At 36.3% G+C, this 19,597-nt stretch overlaps 1 long non-coding RNA gene across 1 annotated transcript; it reads right to left on the bottom strand.

Moving 5' to 3' along the window:
* Nucleotides 1–5,003: 5,003 nt before the first annotated feature.
* On the bottom strand, nucleotides 5,004–19,038 carry LOC126705460 (uncharacterized). The gene is made up of 3 exons (XR_007648294.1): nucleotides 18,501–19,038; nucleotides 7,692–7,752; nucleotides 5,004–6,032 (listed from the first exon to the last, which is right to left on the bottom strand). It is a non-coding gene; the product is annotated as an uncharacterized LOC126705460 (long non-coding RNA).
* Between the last annotated feature and the right edge of the window lie 559 nt (nucleotides 19,039–19,597).

Raw genomic sequence — 19,597 nt, 5'->3', positions numbered from 1 at the left:
ATGAATTTGAAAATTTGGTTGAAACCACGGACGGACCCAGGATTTTAAGCTAGCAGGGACCAGAGTATAAAAAAAAATAAATAAATAAAAAAAAAAAAAAACCTCCAAATAGGTATCCATATAGTATTAAAAAATTATAGATACTCAAAATCATTGTTTCTAAATACATTAAGATACAATCATTTACTAACAAAGACAAAAACAAAACAAAATAAAGTTTTTTTTTTAATACTAGACTGGTTAGGATTTAAAAAAAAAAAAAAAAAATTAGAGCATTCACAATGATGGTACTAAAAATTTTAACTTTTACCACATCACTTTACAATACACTCAATATCAAATGTTATATTTTTTTTTTATCACTTCATTTAAAATAATATAAACAACTCATTAAAAAAATAAAAGAAGCAAGAGAATTTGAGTTTTTTAATTGAAAGAAGAGATATAATCTTAATAAAATATTGTATTTTATTTTAAAAAATTTGCTATAGTCAACTGGTATTTATACCAGTTTACTTTAGTTGCAAAAAATTTAGTTTTAGCTTCTCTAATAACACATAATTTTTTGATTCTTTGGTAGTAAAATAGTTTTTTTTTTTTTTTTTTTGCTAAAATACAATCACTATTGTGAATGTTTTTATTGTTTTTGTTAAGTTTTTGGGTTGTATAGTTGCTAGTTGGGTGAAGCTAATTAGGCTTATTGAGGAGAAAGAGCGCCTAAGGTTTTGGAATGGCATCCAATTACATAAATAAAATATACCAGCCTCTGAGCACGCGCGTGAGGCTCTTCTATTTTTTGAGTAAAGGTTAATAATTTGAGTAAATTATAATTTGGGATTAATATATTTTCTAATCACCAAAAAAAAAAAAAAAAAAACTTAGGAGTGTGATGAGTATTATGTGTTTGCAAGTGAAATAATTTTTTAATCACATCCCTAGGTATTTTTGTGATTGAAAAATATATTAATCCCAAATTATAATTTACGCAAATTATTAACCTCTACCCAAGAAATAGAAGAGTCTCACGCGCGTGCTCAGAGACTAGTCATCTTTAAAAATAGTGTTTCTCACCATAAAAAATCATTAGCAAAGTTTTTCAACATACATATTAATTGTTGTTTGCTCAGATAAATCTCATTACTTCTTTAGGCTTTTACAATTTTTGGTACTGCTTAACTATACTTTCTTTAAAAAATATTGCATTTGCATCTCCTATAAGAGAAATGCATATAAGATTTTTTGGTTAAAATAATATCTAACTTGAATGAAAGATAAGTAATAAAACTTTAGTAAATTTTTCCCATCCTATTTTTTAGCAAGAAAATACAGCTTCTCAAGTTTAGATTACATTAGTAACACCTATGTGATTCGGGCTGCTATATTAGAGACAAATGCAAAAGAATCCTATGAAGACCATTCGATACCATTTCCGGCCTTTGTAATGCATCCTATAGTGAAAAGAGATACTACAACTGCCCATTGAAATGAACACTGCTCATAATTTTTGAAATCCACTACTCCAATTTCCCGTCTAGTCATCAAAATATTTTCGAATGACAATTTCCCCAAGATTTCATCAATCACCACAGAACGCTGAACATGCCTAAAAAAAAAAATTAACCAAACATAAGTTCAAACCACACGCATAAAGAAAAACGTAAACAAAAAGGAAATAATTATTTGTTCTACCAAAAAAGATAATAATAATTATTATTATTTACAAAGGTAATAGTTTATCCCAAAAAAACCACCAAAGTAATAAGTATTTAGAATGTAAGAACTATGAACAACCTCAACCAAACATAAAGAAAAAAGAAAAATAAAGTACCGAATATATAATACTAATTATATAGCATTACAAAAGATAAAATTGAATGGTACACAAATATTTTTGTTTTTGCTGAGTAATGGTACACGAATAAGAAGTGAGACCTGCACCTTCAAACCACTCGCTAGTACTCACTGCCCGGTACTGCAAGTTTTCTTTTGTCTCGATGTCGCTGTTGCTACTCAAACTACTGCCACTGGTCAATCCCTTCATCTCCTAATCCTACTTGGAACACCACAACGATGTGGTTATGATTTGGTGTTGCACGCAGGCCACTGGTAAAGCTGAGATACTTCATATTCATTTCTGAATGGGTTTTGAATTTGGGCATCCTGTATCTAATTCTGCTGTGAATGTAGCACTTTCAGAAAACCAAAAGCAATCCTGATCAAGAAAAAATAGAAATTATCAAAGAGAGGATACACATTACGTGTAAATATTAGTGTAAAATTTAAATATTACTTAAATTTATTGAAAATACATACCTCCTGTCCTGAGCAATACCCCTCTTCACGCTTCAAAGTTTTCCACAATTGTCAAAATTGAAAATGAATTTAATATGGAAGTTGGATAATAAGCATTGTGTTTTCAGTTAACCGCTTTGTTGTGGTTATTTTATCAGATTGTCCATTACGTGGATAAAGTAATTTAAAACCAACAGAAAAGTGATTATGTTTTGTAGGCAATGTTTTAGTGGGAGTTAGAAATATATTTTTACTAAATTGTTCTTTAGTTTTGCCCCTATTTAAACATAGGCTGTAGGAGTATTTTGGAACCAAAAAAAAAATCCGGTCCAAACAGGTGCAGCCCCTTAAATAGTAGTATAGATTATAACTATATATAATAATAATAATAATAATAATAATAAAATTTGGACCTGGGGGACCCGGGCCCCCACCTGGGTCATTGAAACCCAAATGCGTACGTGTTTCTAGGTAGAACTCAGTTTCTGACTTTCTTTTCTTTCTTTCTTTCTGAAAAATACCAGTATTCACATAAGTAGTATTTTATTGTCCAAATTCGACTTAAGTGTGACGGGGGATCTAGCCTTTTGCCCCTTCTGGGAAAAATATTTGGCATTATGCCCCTGTTTCGAAACAATATAGGGGCGTGGCCCTGTTTCGATACTCGATTATACGATAATCGAGTTACTTAAATAACTCGACTATTAAGAAACCGAGTTCTGGGCAGGTTCTTGTCACGCTGGTGTTCCAGCTTGGCTTTTGGGCAATAAAATATTCGCGCGTTACTGTTTGTAACTCGTCAATGTGAAAACCGAGTTATATGCAGAACAAGAAGGAGTTTTGAATGTAACGTCTCTAAAACCGTTTGTCTTCCTTCCTCAACAATTTCTCTCCCTTCATCAGTCCGATCAATAGCCACCGTCAGTCCGTTCAGTAGACCCTTCCCAAGTTTAACGCATCTTCAAGTTCTCCTATTTCTACCCGCACCCAAACCAAACCGTTCAGTAGACCCTTTCTGAAGCTGAATCCAAACCCACACTTTTTCAATCTCACCACAGCCGAAGCTCAACCCAATCTGTCTTCAGAGTTAAAGGATTACAAACGTATTAAGGTAATTTGTAAATGCTGAGTTCAAATTTTAATTTTTTCCCTTTGCATGTAATCTGATTTGAGTGTGGCTTCTTAAGTTTTTCTCTATTAGATTTTTCTCTATCTCTATTCATAATTATTGTTGCTGTTTTAGCTTTGTTGGGTTTGGTTTTGAAGTGGGTTTTAATGCACATCTAGGGAAGAAATTCATGTAAAATACAGTTAGCATGACAACGGTGTTCATTGTTAGGGGAAATTGCTTTGTAATTCATATAGTTTGAAAGTGTATCAAATCAATCTCTATTTTTTCAAGAAATTATGTCACAAGTTATGTCATGATTTTGAATTAGGGAAAATTTCTTTTTAATTCAATGCTGAATGATCTTGAATTGAGAAGCTTCAAACTTACTGGCTTTTACAAGCTTCCACTCTGTTTAGTTATTATTATAATAGATATAATGTGTGTATAATGGATATGCACGCATATATCTACACACAGACCATGGACATCCTAAAACCTTTGCTGCCATTTCCTCTGCTTAGGGCTCTAACTGTGCCATATTGTTTTTATTCAACATCTAAGTTTTGTTTTTTTTTTTTTTTGGTTGGTTTCATGTCATTATCCTTGTAATATCATATGGGAAGATATAAACTTACTTACCACGTCAGTTGAAAGTCACTTACATTGTGTACAAATGCATAATTGATTGTCTTAAGAGACTAGAATTGTCTTAGAAGTTCTTAAAGTACTTTTTTTTTTTATTAGTATTCCTAGTCTTTCTAAGAAAGGATTTAGAAATAGCCTATATAATGAACATTCCAACCTTTTTCAATCGCAATTGCTATCTCCTACCTAAATGTGAGTGCTTAGGAAAGCCTAGGTGTGATTGCCTAGTGTTTTATCTTTCTTTATTTGATGTTCTTTTTATTGTTTAAATACCAAACAGCCATCAACACATTCAATATGTTATCAAGAATCTAGTTTAGTGCTGAAATTCCTAAAAAGCCTACATCAAATTTGGTATTAAAGCCCGTTCAAGCTTCTGTCTTGTGTCAGATTAGCAGCCTTTTGTGGGTTATGTTTGTTGACTAAGTACATCGAATTATTATTATTATCATCTATTACATTTGGGGTTGAAAAGGGAACTTAGTGGCCTTAGTGGCCTTTTAGGGTCACCCAATCCTTTCATAATAGGTTGGGTTAGGTTAGAGAGCATTGAGATTTGTTGTGGCTTTTGGGAATGGAAATAGTACATCCTCTGAAAAGCCAACTTTTTTCAGGTTGTGGTGCTTCTAGGGTGCTTCTGACGGACCTAGGGCTTTGTTTATTTATTTAATTTTTTGGTGGTTTTGCCTACTATGCTTACTAGTGTTTAACCCGCGCAATGCGTAGGATCATTTTACATATTAAATAACGTAGTATATTTAAGCATATAGTGTCCAATATCCCCTAAATTTTTAGAAATTAGTTTCTTCAAATCACTCGTGTGTACTTCCCTGTTATGAGAGATTAAAAAAAAAAAAGAATCTGACTATAAGCAATTAAAACTTACATAACAATTTCAAATAGCAAGTCTGCTATTCCTAGGAACCACAATGAAATAAACCATGAGGTTAGAGAATTTTACAACCAAAAAGTTTAAAAGAAAAAAATGGCTACTGGTTTGTGAAACAGAAAGTCAGAAAAATATTAGTCAAATAATAATGCATAATCAATAGTACATTGGAATATCAAATTCTAAAACCAAACCAATAGATAACCCTTAAAAGGGACATTGCAAAAGAAAAAAAAGTTGTAGTGCATAATCAAGCCACAATATATAAACAAAACAGAATTCCACCTACAACAAATAAAATGCATAATCAATAGTAGATGGGAATCTCAAATTCTAAAACCAAACCAATTCATAAGTCATAAACCATAAAAACAACATTGAATCTTAATCTTGACCCTAAATTTCAATTGCAAAAAAAATAATAATAATAAAAAAAAAAAAATCACAATCCCGAAAAAGCTGCAATGATACAGAGAAAATTTGTTAACAACAAACCTCGTAGTGATAAACAAAATAGATATATTAGATTATACACACTCCCAAGTTATGGAATTCATGAAACTTTTCACCCATTATTATGTAATCATCTATTCATAAAACAAATAAATAAAAGTAAATCATCTATAAGTACTCAAATCCAAAACACCAAGACATACACAATAAAAACAATCATACCGTAGATTATTCTTTTGAAGGTAGTCACATATATTTTTTGTTTTATTTCAATAATCTATAGGAAGTGAATCTTATGATTCACTATATTCATTATTGTGGAATTGACTAATCTCTGTCTTATTTACCCTAAATGCATCACTTTTTGTAAATATAGGACTTCGAGTCCATTTTCTATTGTAACCTCTCTCAAGCCCATAGATATTAGAACCAAGTAGCCTAAAGCTAAACTGTTTTTGTCAGTCCTACTCAAACTGTGGAAGCTTTCCCTCCAAAAAGTAGCTAAGATGGGAATTCTACATCTAGGAACTTGCAAGATGGAAAAGCACATGGAACCTGTCCTTATCTTAACTCTAAAACTATAAAAGAGCAAGGTTCCTATACAGTTGTAGATTCCACATAACACAACCAATCAGCTTTCACCTGAGGAAGAAAAAAAAAATATAGATAAGAGAAAGATTGGAGAGAGAAAAAAAAAGTTATCACAATGAACCAACTGCAAATTATCTACCACATCAAGCATCAGTGCTACATAATGAAATATTGCAGATACTTGATTTTTTTTAGTATTCTCCTCAAGAAAATTCCAAATCTTCATTAAAGTAGAAGAGCCCAACAATCTAACATACATCATCCAAAATACGAAACCTATCAAACTCTAAGATGCATACCATAAGCCAATTAACAATGTGTCTGTTACCAAACCAATCCCATTCTTATCTTAACAAAAAATACTCCAATGCTAAATAACAAAATGATACCAAAAAGTATAAAAATATACCTTAATATAAAAACATAACTTAATGCTTATTCCAGTGGCAAAAGCCTTAAAAAATGGACTCAGTACCAGGGGGGAGGATGAATACTATCAATGAAATTTTAAACTCTATCCCTAGTAACATACCAACCCCTTTTATCAGCAACATTTTCAAACCAATCTTTGACAACGCATGATTGCCAAAGTTCGCATATTGCCTTACTATTTGAATTTTTTTTTTTTTTTAATAATTCTACTATTTAAGCCAGATGACTAAAGCAACCTTTACATAATATTCGGTACATTTATTTGTCTTCACTCTCTAAAAAAGTCCTTTGATTCATCTAAAGGTTGAGACTATATAACATTATTGGTCATTTACGTATTAGAAGACAATCAAAACTTATATAGTTGTTTGTCTTTTAAATATTTTCAAAGAAATTTACACTTAGCTCAATATACTTCACCTACTTTTTTCTGGAAAATGTCATCCAATAATGTAACATGACATTATTTATAAATAGCAAACCTAAAGCCAAGCAATATATTGATTATTAAATCTTTTCTATAAAATAGACATATATGTGTGTCATACGTCACTTCTCAACCTAAAAAAAAAAAAAAAAAAAAAAAAAAACTGCAATTGGAAAACATTTAGCAAAAGAATTAAAAATAAAATCTACAGTCAACTAAAATTTAGCCCCAAAAAAAAAAAAAAAAGCTATAAAAAATATGGGAAAGTAAGCAAAGAAAGAGAAAGAAATACAGAAAGAAAATATGTGCAAAAAACATAAGAAAAAGAGAAGGGCTGTCATGCCAACAACTGGCTGCTCTTTCATTTCTTAGTAAGTTTTCATTTTAATTTTTTGTACTCTTCCCTCACCTTAACTAATTAGTCACATAATAAATAATCTTCATTTTGATGTTGGCCCATATGCTTAATTTGAAAATAATAGTCCGACTGTGTTAATTTGATAATCTTCATTTTGTTTTTGTTTTTGAATTTTTTGTTCTTTGTCATAAATCTATGTTTTGAAGTTTGGTTTTACTTTCCATTTGATCAATTCCTTCCTTTCTCCCGACAATAATTCCTTCAACGTTTTCTACCTTAACAGTAAAACCTTAAATGTACCCATCTATTTTAAGTTCCAGTTAAGTTCTTAAAATCTCCTTTTCTAAGATTTTCTTTTCCCAGAAAACATTTGCACTTATAGTCTTATTTGTGTTGCTGTTAAGGAAATCTTTGTCCTAAATCAAAGCAATTGCAAACGGAAAAGAGATTTCATTGAACAATGAAATAAGGAGGAAAATTTAGGCTATCATACCTTTCATTTTATTGTAGAGAAACCAACGGTAATTCTCCTATTAGAGAATCCAGTAACTTTTCTAGCAGGGAAAAAATTTAAATTAGTGATTTAGATTGAAAGTTCAAAAACGTGTACAAAACACTTTTGAACGTTTAGACCCCCAAAAATAACTTAACCAACACAAGCAATATGTCAAACAACAAGTGTGCGGAAACTTAACATATGCTATAATGTGAAATAGGTTAAATACTATCTAAGCCATAACAAAATAAAATCCCAGCAGATAATATAAAGGCAAAGATAGAGAGGAAGGAAGATGCAAACACAAAGACAACACGCGATGTGTTATCGAAGAGGAAACCGAAGTCCTCGGCGAAAAACCTCTCCGCCGCCCTCCAAGCGGTAATCAATCCACTAGAAAATATAGTTGGGATACAAGGACAGCAATAGACCCTCCAAGCCTAATCTACCCAGTGCACCTAAGCCCTCCAAGCTTCTTGCTCCAACGAGATTGCGCCGAACCTTTTTTCTTTTCTAGCTTCCCGGATTCCGTTACTAAACCATAGCATCACCCAATGAAGATTGGCTCCTTCCTAACTGCTTCCCAGAACTCCAAACAACTGTCTCACAGTGATGATGATGATGAGAACCAGGTTTGGTATAATGCCTCTCAAGGATTTGACAATGGAGAGGAAGAGAGTTGAGGAATATGAAGAGACTCTAAGGTAGGGATTGTGTGTGAAACAATCTTGTTTTTCTTTAGGATTTCTCTCTCAAAATTCTCTCTGGAAGCTCTCTCTCAATCGTGGGTAAAAGGGGTATTTATACTGGAGTGGGAGAGGAATGTGAAACGTCAGGTTTTACAAAACAGGGGTGGCTCGCGGCTTGACCTCGCGGCTTGACTAAGTCGCGAGATCCAATCGCGAGATAACTGTATGGCCAGTTGTCCTGTTTTGTCCTGTAGTGCTCCAGCTAGCATGACTGTTCATCTTCCAGCATGCTTGGCACGTGTGCAGCTTCTGGCGGCTTGCAGCCGCGACTCTCTGTTTTCTTACACACTCTTGAGCAATCTTCACTCTATCTCACTCACTACCCTTACAACAAACCCACCTAGATACAGGGTTACTAAATGCTGAATTACAAGCAAATTTGGCACGGAATAAAGCCAATTAGATGGTTGAATAAATTCAACCTTACAATCTCCACCTTTGGCTATTCCGTGACAAAACCCTAAAACAGACTCTAGACTTAACATGTGAGTTGGGAACAGTTGAACAAAACTTACTCACACCTAACTCTAGAAGCTGTGAAGCACTTGAATCATATGAACATAATACTCCTGAAACACAACAATACACCATGATCATTGTAAGCAGAAAATTATAAATGCATATGAAACAGGCAGAATGTGATCAAGCAAAGATGGAGTAAGATACAAACCATGGCTTGATCAACCAAGTGACCACCACAAGGTAGTGATCACAGTGTTCATTCACACTTGGAATGAACACAAGGACATACAAGTTAACAAGCACAAGGCAAGACACTTGTATGCTCAACACTCAACCAATGCATAGCACACAAGGCATATGCATCTAGGAACAATCCTACAAGGGCACAAGAGTGACAGTACATAAACCAAAATGCAGAACATTTAGATCAAAGTACTGATTTCAACATAGCATAAAGGCTGCATAAGCAAGGTACATACCATAAAGCCTACAAACTATGCATAAAACAATAACCCTAACAGCTTACAAAAGCAAATGGGTACAAACCACAGAACATCCTGAATAACAGTTTTACAAAACACAATATATCAACTTAAAGAGAAAATTGAAACTGAAAAAATGTAAAGACACTCCCCCTTAGATAATGACACTCCCCCTTAGGGTAATATCACTCCCCCTTAGATAATGACACTCCCCCTTAGGGTAATATCCTCCCCCTCTGATTATGCCTATCACTCCCCCTTTTTGTCATGGAATAGGCTAGTCATCCTCTTCCAGCTTTCTCTGAATTTGATCCAATTGAGTTTGAAGAGAAGTAAACTTCATATCCCATCGGTTGCTTTGATGGTGTAGAGAAGCAGTGAGTCCAGACATCTTTGTATTCAACTCGTGGACAGAGGAGACAATGCGATCAAGTTTCTCATCTAGGGAGAGATTGCTGAACTGAGAGTCACTGTAAGATGCAGAAGTTTCTGGTTTGGCTCTCTTCCGACTATGTCCAACGCTTGCATTGAATGTACGCATGTTGATTGGACTCAGTTTGGGGATAGGAGACTCATCATCCGTTGGATAAATTCCCTTGAGCTTCAAGATCCGTGAAATGAGACTGCAGAAAGGAATGCATATCCGAGACTCATTTCGAAGAACCGTTTTGCGCAGAACATGAAAGATATGAGCACAAATGTCGATTTCCTCATCAGAGATTAGATCATGAAGAAACAAAGCACGTCCGAGGTTCATATACCCAGTACTTGATAAAGGGTACAAATTGTGAAACATCACAATTGTAAGCACTCTCAGTTTCGGAGAAAGAGAGGAAACACTGATGGATTTGCCATTGGGTGAGAACTCCAAGTCTTGACCAAGACTTTGTTTGAGAAGCTCCTCATCAGGACAGAGATCACCATAAACCGGTGAATGTCGAAAAATGGGTTTGTTGATGTGAAGAATTTCTGCCAGGTATGTAGGAGAGACAGAAAAGCTCTTTTGCCGAACCCAGCACTTAAGTTCATCTCCTTCCACAATTGCGTTAGCATAAAATTCTTTAACCAACTCTTCATACACGTCATCCGGATCAGAGAGAAGGTAGTTCCAATCCTTGTGAGCAAACCATTTCGGAATGTCAGTGTTATGAAGTGAGGACAGATCCACAGCTCTTTCTAGTAATGGTGTGGCATGTAGAAAAAAATTCTCATAGGACTGATAGGCTGCATATGATCTGAACTTATTGGGATCGAATCGCTGTGATGAAGAGCGAGTCACCTTTGGGAGAGGTGTGTCTTCATCAACATCAATTACAGGTTCCTTCCCTTTGGAAGAACCTCCTTTCACAGCAGCCTTCTTGAAAGGTGACATGACCAGTCTGCATTATAAACAAGGGAAATGACAGAACACAATCCAACAGACTATATTAGCAGTGGGTTAGTGGAAATTTAGGGACAATGTAGAAACCCTAACAGCTGGATGAAAATGGTCAGACAATAACAATGAGGGACACAACTGGGCCAAATTGAACTACACAGAAGAGAGAGGCCAAATATAACCACATAATCAGCTGAAAAAGGACCCACATTCAACAATACATCAATGGATTACCACACAGGATCATAGTGAAACACGACATCAAACAGCAGATCAGACAAAGATAGCTAACCCTAGCTAAGCACAAGATGAAGAACACAACCAACAAACTAAACTAGCTCAAAAACAGAAGCACAAGCTACCATAAGCTAAGTAAGGACAACGAGAAACAGTTGAGCTAAAAAACCCATCACAAGACCACAATCAAAAGTGAATAATCCAGAGGGAAAAACCATGATAGCAAGTAAAATAGAGTTCAAGACAGAAAACCATACCTGTTAGTCGACGATTTTGAGCTGAGAAGAAGCAAACAATGGAGATCGACAATGGAGGTATGGTGTGAACGAGTAAGAGCAGATGAAAAAGACAATGAACAGTCACAAAAAGATCGAGGGAAAAACAAAAGGTTTAAAAACTGCCCCTGTATGTTCAGAACACGCGATTTTCGCGACTGAAACAAGTCGCCACACAGTCGCCAGATCAAGCCGCCAAAGCACTCAAGACCAAAATTTTGAAAAAATTTTCTAAGTGTTTTTCGCGACTGGAAGGTCTACCCGCGAGTGAGTCGGGAGCTGAGCCGCGAAAATCTCTGAGTGAACCTCGCGACTGGACCTTCCACTCGCGAACAAGTCGCCAAAAATGACCGGCGAAGATGCGACTGAGGCTCGCGACTTGACACACCCGCGACTGAGCCGCCAAAACAGGACAAAGCAGGATTTTTGAAATATTCAGATTTTTCAAACAAAATACTTTCCAAAAACACCTAAAACACTCAAAAATCTTTTTGGGCTTGAATTAACAAAGATTGAGCATGTGAAAACACATTTCATCAAGTACAATCACACAAATGAATAAGGCATTGATTGAACATAAACTTGTGTGTTGTGCGTGGATATCAATAATGAGATAGTCCTTCGTCTAATGTGAAGCTTCAATGATCAATTCAACCAAGGCATACACAATTAGCACTAGATCATGTGACCCATCTCAATTATAGAAATATGTATATATGACCTCCCACACAACTTGATAACATAACTTGGAGCTTATATTTTACTCCACTTTTCAACATAACATTTGATCTTTTTGATCTTTTGAAGCAATCACCTCTCATTGTGAGAGTGATATTTGACATTTCACTTTAATGAACAAGCCTTTGGCTTTTTGAATGAACATTCACTTTCACATAAGGTCACTTTCACATAAGGTCGCTTACCCTTTTTCCTAGTCGAATACTAGAATGTGCGACAGGCTTTTGCAGCTCAATATCTCTTTTCATTTGGAGATTTACATTTGGTGAGCTCTTTTTATAAAAACCAAAAAATAAAGAGTGGGAAGATATATAGACACAAGTCTATGCATGTCTCAAGATCAACATAACCATTCACTAATCATTCATGACAAGTTTGAAGATCTATTTACAACAATCACATAGATTTCAAGATTTTTCCCATAGAGATATAAGTGCATGAAAACAAGCAATGCCCGAAAATGCACAAAGCCATTAGCACAAAGGTACAAGGCAAAACAAGTTTAGAGACAAAACTCAACAAAGTCAATCAAGCTTTTTGATTTTCTAATTTTTATGTGATTTTTGGATTTTTGACACAAGAAACAAAAATGATTGAACAAACATAAAAAGAAGCAACAGTATTCACAAATGGACAAACAGACAAGAAACATGTTGCACAAAGAGCCAATCACAGAGGTGTGTGCCCCAACACAAACAGACTTATCATATTATAAATATGTGAAGCACACAACACACAAGAGAGTTAAGGAATTGTACCAACACCAATGGTCTTACGGAGTGATTCAAACCGTGGACCATCGAGAGGCTTGGTGAAGATATCCGCCTTTTGATTGTCGGTGTGTATGAACTCAAGACACACAACTCTTTCCTCTACCAAATCCCGAATGAAATGGTAACGTATCTCTATGTGTTTGGATTTTGAATGCTGGACAGGATTCTTGGAAAGATTTATGGCACTGGTGTTGTCACAGAAGACACACATCGTTTCTTGAGGAATTCCATAGTCATGAAGTAATTTCTTCATCCAAAGTAACTGAGTGCAGCAACTTCCAGCAGCGATGTATTCTGCTTCTGCAGTATATAGAGACACTGAATTCTGCTTCTTGCTCATCCACGAGACAAGATTGTTACCAAGATAAAAACAACCACCTGAAGTGCTTTTCCGATCGTCTACACTGCCAGCCCAGTCAGCATCTGAGTACCCAGCAAGACAAGCATTTGAGACTTTTGAATACCACAGACCATAGTTTGCAGTACCATTCACATATCGAATGATTCGCTTAGCAGCAGTCAGATGAGATTCCTTCGGATTAGCTTGGTACCTGGCACAAACGCCCACACTGAAAGCAATGTCCGGTCTACTGGCTGTAAGGTAGAGCAAGCTCCCTATGATGCTCCTGTACAATGTAGGACTTACTTCAACTCCTGACGAATCCACATTCAGTTTAGTGGAAGAGCTCATGGGAGTGGAGGCATGTTTTTTGGAGTCTAGTCCAAACTTCTTGACAATGTTTCTGGCATATTTCTCTTGAGATACAAATATACCCTCCTTCTGTTGTTTGACTTGAAGACCCAAGAAGAATGTGAGCTCCCCCACCATACTCATCTCAAACTCCTTCTTCATCTCCTCAGAAAATTCAGTAGCACGATCTTCGATAGTTGCCCCAAACACTATGTCATCAACATAGACTTGTGCCACAAGGAGATAATCTTCATCATTTTTGACAAACAGAGTTCGATCGGCATATCCTCTCTTGAAACCTCTATCTAGAAGATAATGTGTAAGACGATCGTACCAGGCTCTAGGCGCTTGTTTTAAGCCATAAAGGGCTTTCTTTAATCTTAGTACATGATCTGGAAAATGAGGATCCTCAAATCCTTTTGGTTGCTCAACAAATACTTCTTCATTTAGATATCCATTCAGAAATGCGCACTTTACATCCATTTGATAAAGTTTGAAATTCAAAGTGCACGCAATGGACATGAGGATTCGAATGGATTCGAGTCTTGCCACCGGAGCGAATGATTCATCAAAATCCACTCCTTCTACTTGAGTGTATCCTTGGGCTACTAACCGAGATTTGTTTCGAATTATCTCTCCATCTTCATCAGTTTTGTTTTTAAAAATCCACTTTGTGCCTATAACATGAACGTTCTCAGGCCGTGGAGCAAGTTCCCACACATCATTCCTCACAAACTGATTAAGCTCTTCATGCATTGACTCAACCCAATTCTCATCTTGAAGAGCCTCTTCAACCCTTTTTGGTTCAAACTGTGCAAGATAACAGTGATATGTTACATGATTGGCTAGCAGAATATTTCCTTTCCTGAGGCGAAGACCGTCATCAAGAGATCCTATGATATTACTTTCCGGATGATTCTTGATAACTCTTGAAGATGGCCTTTTTGAAGTGGAAACTTCATCACTACGAGAGATAGGAGGATGAACTTCTGGAGGAGTAAGAGGACTTGAAGTTCTAGACATCAATCTCGTTTCCATTCTTGGGTTGATGGGAGTCGATTCTACTTCCGGTATAGGTTCTTCACCTTCTATATCCAAAGCTTCTACCTCAACATCAGGCTCTTTGGTGCTCGGCCCCTCTTCATCATCAATCATTTCCACCTTAGGTAAGGCATCATCAATCTTGACATTTATGGACTCCATCACAGCCTTTGTTCTCTTGTTAAACACTCTATACGCTCGACTTGTAGTAGAGTAGCCAAGAAAAATACCCTCATCACTTCTCGCATCAAACTTCCCAAGATTCTCTCGATCATTTAAGATATAGCATTTACTTCCAAATACCCGGAAATACTTCACTTTAGGCTTCTTCCCATTTCATATCTCATATGCAGTCTTCTTTGTACCAACTCGAAAGAAAATCCTATTGCCAATGTGACACGAGGTGTTGACAGCTTCTCCCCAAAATTTTTGAGGTATTTCCTTGTTAAGCAACATGACTCTTGCCATCTCCTGAATCACACGATTTTTTCTCTCTACCACTCCATTTTGTTGTGGAGTTTTGGGAGCTGAAAACTCTCTTTTAATTCCATTCTTCTCACAGAAGGACTCGAATCTTGCATTCTCAAATTCCCTTCCATGATCACTTCTAACTTTGACTATTGGAATCCCTTTTTCGTTTTGTAGTTTCTTGCACAGAATCTCCAACCTTTCACAAGCTTCTGATTTTTCTCTAAGGAATTCAACCCAAGTGTATCTTGAGTAGTCGTCCACAATGACCATGATGTATCTCTTCCCCCCTAGGCTTTCAGTTCTGGTTGGCCCCATTAGATCAACATGAAGTAACTCTAAGCACCGAGAGGTAGCTATCACATTCACCTTGTGATGACTCGCCTTAGTTTGCTTCCCAATTTGACATGCACCACAAACGGTCTTCTTCACTTTTCCAAACTTAGGAAGTCCCTCGACTGCTTCAAGTTTGGAGACTTTTGCTACTTGTTTGAAGTTGGCATGCCCAAATCTGTGATGCCACAGCTCCAACATATCCACACGAGCACTTCTACACGATATGGGTGCCGTGGGAACTATTCCATAACAGTTATCTGTAGTCCGATTTCCTTCCAAAACCTTAATCCCCTCTTCATTGATGATCAAACATCCCTTCTTAGAGAATTGTACCAGAAAATCATCATCACAAATTTGAGTGATGCTCAGCAAATTCGCCTTCAGCCCTTTTATGTACAGCACGTCTTTCAACAGAGGCAAACCATGTATCTCAATGGTTCCTTTGCCTAGAACTTGAGCGTGACTTCCATCGCCAAAGGTCACATAGTCACCAACCTTTTCTTTGAGAGTCTTAAACAGTGTCTTATCCCCTGTCATATGGCGAGAACACCCACTGTCAAGATACCACAAACACGCATTAAACACCTTCAATGAGGTATGCACAAATAGGTTCACATGTGACAGACATTCTTGACCTTCAAACACACACTCATCATCAGTTTTCATGCTTCTTTCAGATTGATTTTTCATTTTCAGATTCTCAATCATCTCACACAACATTCTATTCTTTCTTTTATATTTCTTAATCAATGATTTAGATTCAGATAGGCTACTGTGTAAGACATGATTCTGACTTTCAAGATATTCCAGCATGTGAACAAATACTCTAGCATGTTTCTTAGTTTTTAACAACTCTAAAAGACCATCAGTAAGACACCTTTCAGACATATGCATAGAGTCATTTTCACAAACACTTAAGCTACAATTCAGCATGGTATATCCCAAAACAACAAACACAACACAGGGGTCTAGGATCACACTTAGGTAATAAAACCACAACAAGTGTACCAGCTCTGATACCAATTGAAAGTTCAAAAACGTGTACAAAACACTTTTGAACGTTTAGACCCCCAAAAATAACTTAACCAACACAAGCAATATGTCAAACAACAAGTGTGCGGAAACTTAACATATGCTATAATGTGAAATAGGTTAAATACTATCTAAGCCATAACAAAATAAAATCCCAGCAGATAATATAAAGGCAAAGATAGAGAGGAAGGAAGATGCAAACACAAAGACAACACGCGATGTGTTATCGAAGAGGAAACCGAAGTCCTCGGCGAAAAACCTCTCCGCCGCCCTCCAAGCGGTAATCAATCCACTAGAAAATATAGTTGGGATACAAGGACAGCAATAGACCCTCCAAGCCTAATCTACCCAGTGCACCTAAGCCCTCCAAGCTTCTTGCTCCAACGAGATTGCGCCGAACCTTTTTCTTTTCTAGCTTCCCGGATTCTGCTACTAAACCATAGCATCACCCAATGAAGATTGGCTCCTTCCTAACTGCTTCCCAGAACTCCAAACAACTGTCTCACAGTGATGATGATGATGAGAACCAGGTTTGGTATAATGCCTCTCAAGGATTTGACAATGGAGAGGAAGAGAGTTGAGGAATATGAAGAGACTCTAAGGTAGGGATTGTGTGTGAAACAATCTTGTTTTTCTTTAGGGTTTCTCTCTCAAAATTCTCTCTGGAAGCTCTCTCTCAATCGTGGGTAAAAGGGGTATTTATATTGGAGTGGGAGAGGAATGTGAAACGTCAGGTTTTACAAAACAGGGGTGGCTCGCGGCTTGACCTCGCGGCTTGACTAAGTCGCGAGATCCAGTCGCGAGATAACCGTATGGCCAGTTGTCCTGTTTTGTCCTGTAGTGCTCCAGCTAGCATGACTGTTCATCTTCCAGCATGCTTGGCACATGTGCAGCTTCTGGCGGCTTGCAGCCGCGAGTCCACCCGCGAGTCCCAGCCGCGACTCTCTGTTTTCTTGCACACTCTTGAGCAATCTTCACTCTATCTCACTCACTACCCTTACAACAAACCCACCTAGATACAGGGTTACTAAATGCTGAATTACAAGCAAATTTGGCACGGAATAAAGCCAATTAGATGGTTGAATAAATTCAACCTTACATAGATAAATGACATTTGAAAGTTTGAGCAGATATGCTAACTACCCATGAGACGTTCAACAAAACCAAACGATGCCAATGATTGCAGTCTGCAGTATTTACAAAGTTTTTTTTTTTAAGATAAAGATAGAAATTTTATTTGATAAAAGGGAAATCCATGTAAAAACACATAACAACCTTGTGAGTATAAATACAAGGGAACAAAGACCTGTTCTGCAGAAAACAAAATATGCAACAAAATAAATACAGTCCATGGACATACAATACAGGAACAGCAACAGATATTAGAATTACCCCCTGTAAGCACAGATTATGCAGAAAATCCTGAACCTGTTCTGCAGAAAACAAAATATGCAGCAACAGAAATACAGCCCATGGACATACATCACAGAAACAGCAACAAATATTACACTCAGTCCCCTGTAAATAGCATTCAACAGATATTACACTCATAGCATTCTCAATTTTCATCAATCTTGTATTCCCAAAATAAGGCTGCACTGAACAGAACGGCAATCTAAGGCAAATGAATTGCAATCTACATTTACAACCGAGTTCAAATTTAGAATCACATATATTACAACACTTGCAATTCATGTTGATATAAGAGTCTTAGGATGCTCAGAGATTATAAAACCATAACCTATATACAGAAAAATTAAATCTCTCATAATCTGAAATAAAACAGAAAATTAAGTAAATAAGAAAAGGGTATGAAGAAAAGAAATTGGTGCATAATTCTTAACCGTTTTTTATGCTACAATTTAATGAATTCAAATTTCAGGTGCAAACAGGAACTAAATCTAACAAAAATCTGCCAAACAGGGAAAAAAAGTTCTAACCAAAAAACAATAATCAACAAAACAAAACCCAAGAAATTAAAATTAAGAACAGAATTTCCAATGATTTGCCTTTCCATCTACAAACCCAAAAAAAGAAAAGCTAAAGAAAAACCCATTACTTTTTTATTACACAGATCGGAATTGAAATCAATCAATGACAAATGAAATCTACAACTGAATCCAAGAGAGAGTTAAAACAAAAACCTAAATTTGTACTTGGAGTGCGGAGTGAAATGATTGGAAGCCGGATCCACATCAACAACATCCCCTGCTATAGGCAGCGACTATAGTGCTCTTTGAATCCTCGCCGTACTTCGCATCGGAATCGACGGTGGTTACAGAAGGCTGATCGGAAGCCTCATCGGTTGGTTCTTCCTTTTCTTCTTCTTCGAGGCGATCTGATGGGCATGACAGCAGTAGTAGTGTCGTCGTCTAGGGTTTGTTTAGGGTTTTCTTCTGTAGTAGTAGTAGGGTTGAGATTGAGTTGGTTTGATGAATCGGTGGCCATTGTGTGAGAGAATCGGAGATGGCACCTTTGATCGCTTACTTCTTTCTCATCTAAGTTTTGGATTTTGTTTTTCATCTTCCTTCTTCTTCTGCTTCTTTTTCTGGAAAAATCAAAAAGCAAAAAGATCGTTTTAGCGTAACTGGAAACAAAGTGTTTTTGAAAGGAACTGGGAAGCGGGTGTTTTTTTTTTTTTTTTGATCGGAAACTATGGGCTCTCGCTCTCTGTTTATCAGAGTCTCTGTCTTTTTTCAATTTAATGGTGTTTCTGTTTTTAAACTGTGTGCACGGTAAATGGGTAAAATTTAAGGCGCTCAAACGGTGCAACGTACGCTGTTTTGTAACTTTAAATTGCACACGTGTCTGAATTTAAGATAGACAATTATCTTATTTGTCAACACCTCCTTAATTATAGGGATCCACTTTCTCTCAGCTTTTGCTATTATATATAGATATAGATATAGATATAGATTTCCCAAGGGTATTGGTGGAGGTATTGATTTCTGTGTGTCGGAATTAATTTTTGTGGGTATAAAGTGTAGGCTTTTGAATGGGAATCGATATGTAATTTAATTAATGGATAAGAATGGAATATGAATTGCCACCTAGGCTTTTGATGCAGATGAAAAATTGCAATAAAGAAACAAAGATGAAAAATGATAAAAAATTAAAAACCTAGGAGTCAGTGATGGGAATGTAACTGGCGGTTTCCTTTAAAGAGTTTTTTAATTTGGGATGTTTCAGATGATGAAGAGTTCTATTGGGACCTTCCTTAGTCTAAACTTGAATTTACTCT

This window comes from Quercus robur, chromosome 11, assembly GCF_932294415.1.
Source record: "Quercus robur chromosome 11, dhQueRobu3.1, whole genome shotgun sequence".
NCBI classification, from domain to species: Eukaryota; Viridiplantae; Streptophyta; class Magnoliopsida; order Fagales; family Fagaceae; genus Quercus; species Quercus robur.
The sequence above is the reverse complement of the archived record's forward strand: the minus strand, read 5'-3'. Positions and strand labels throughout refer to the sequence as shown.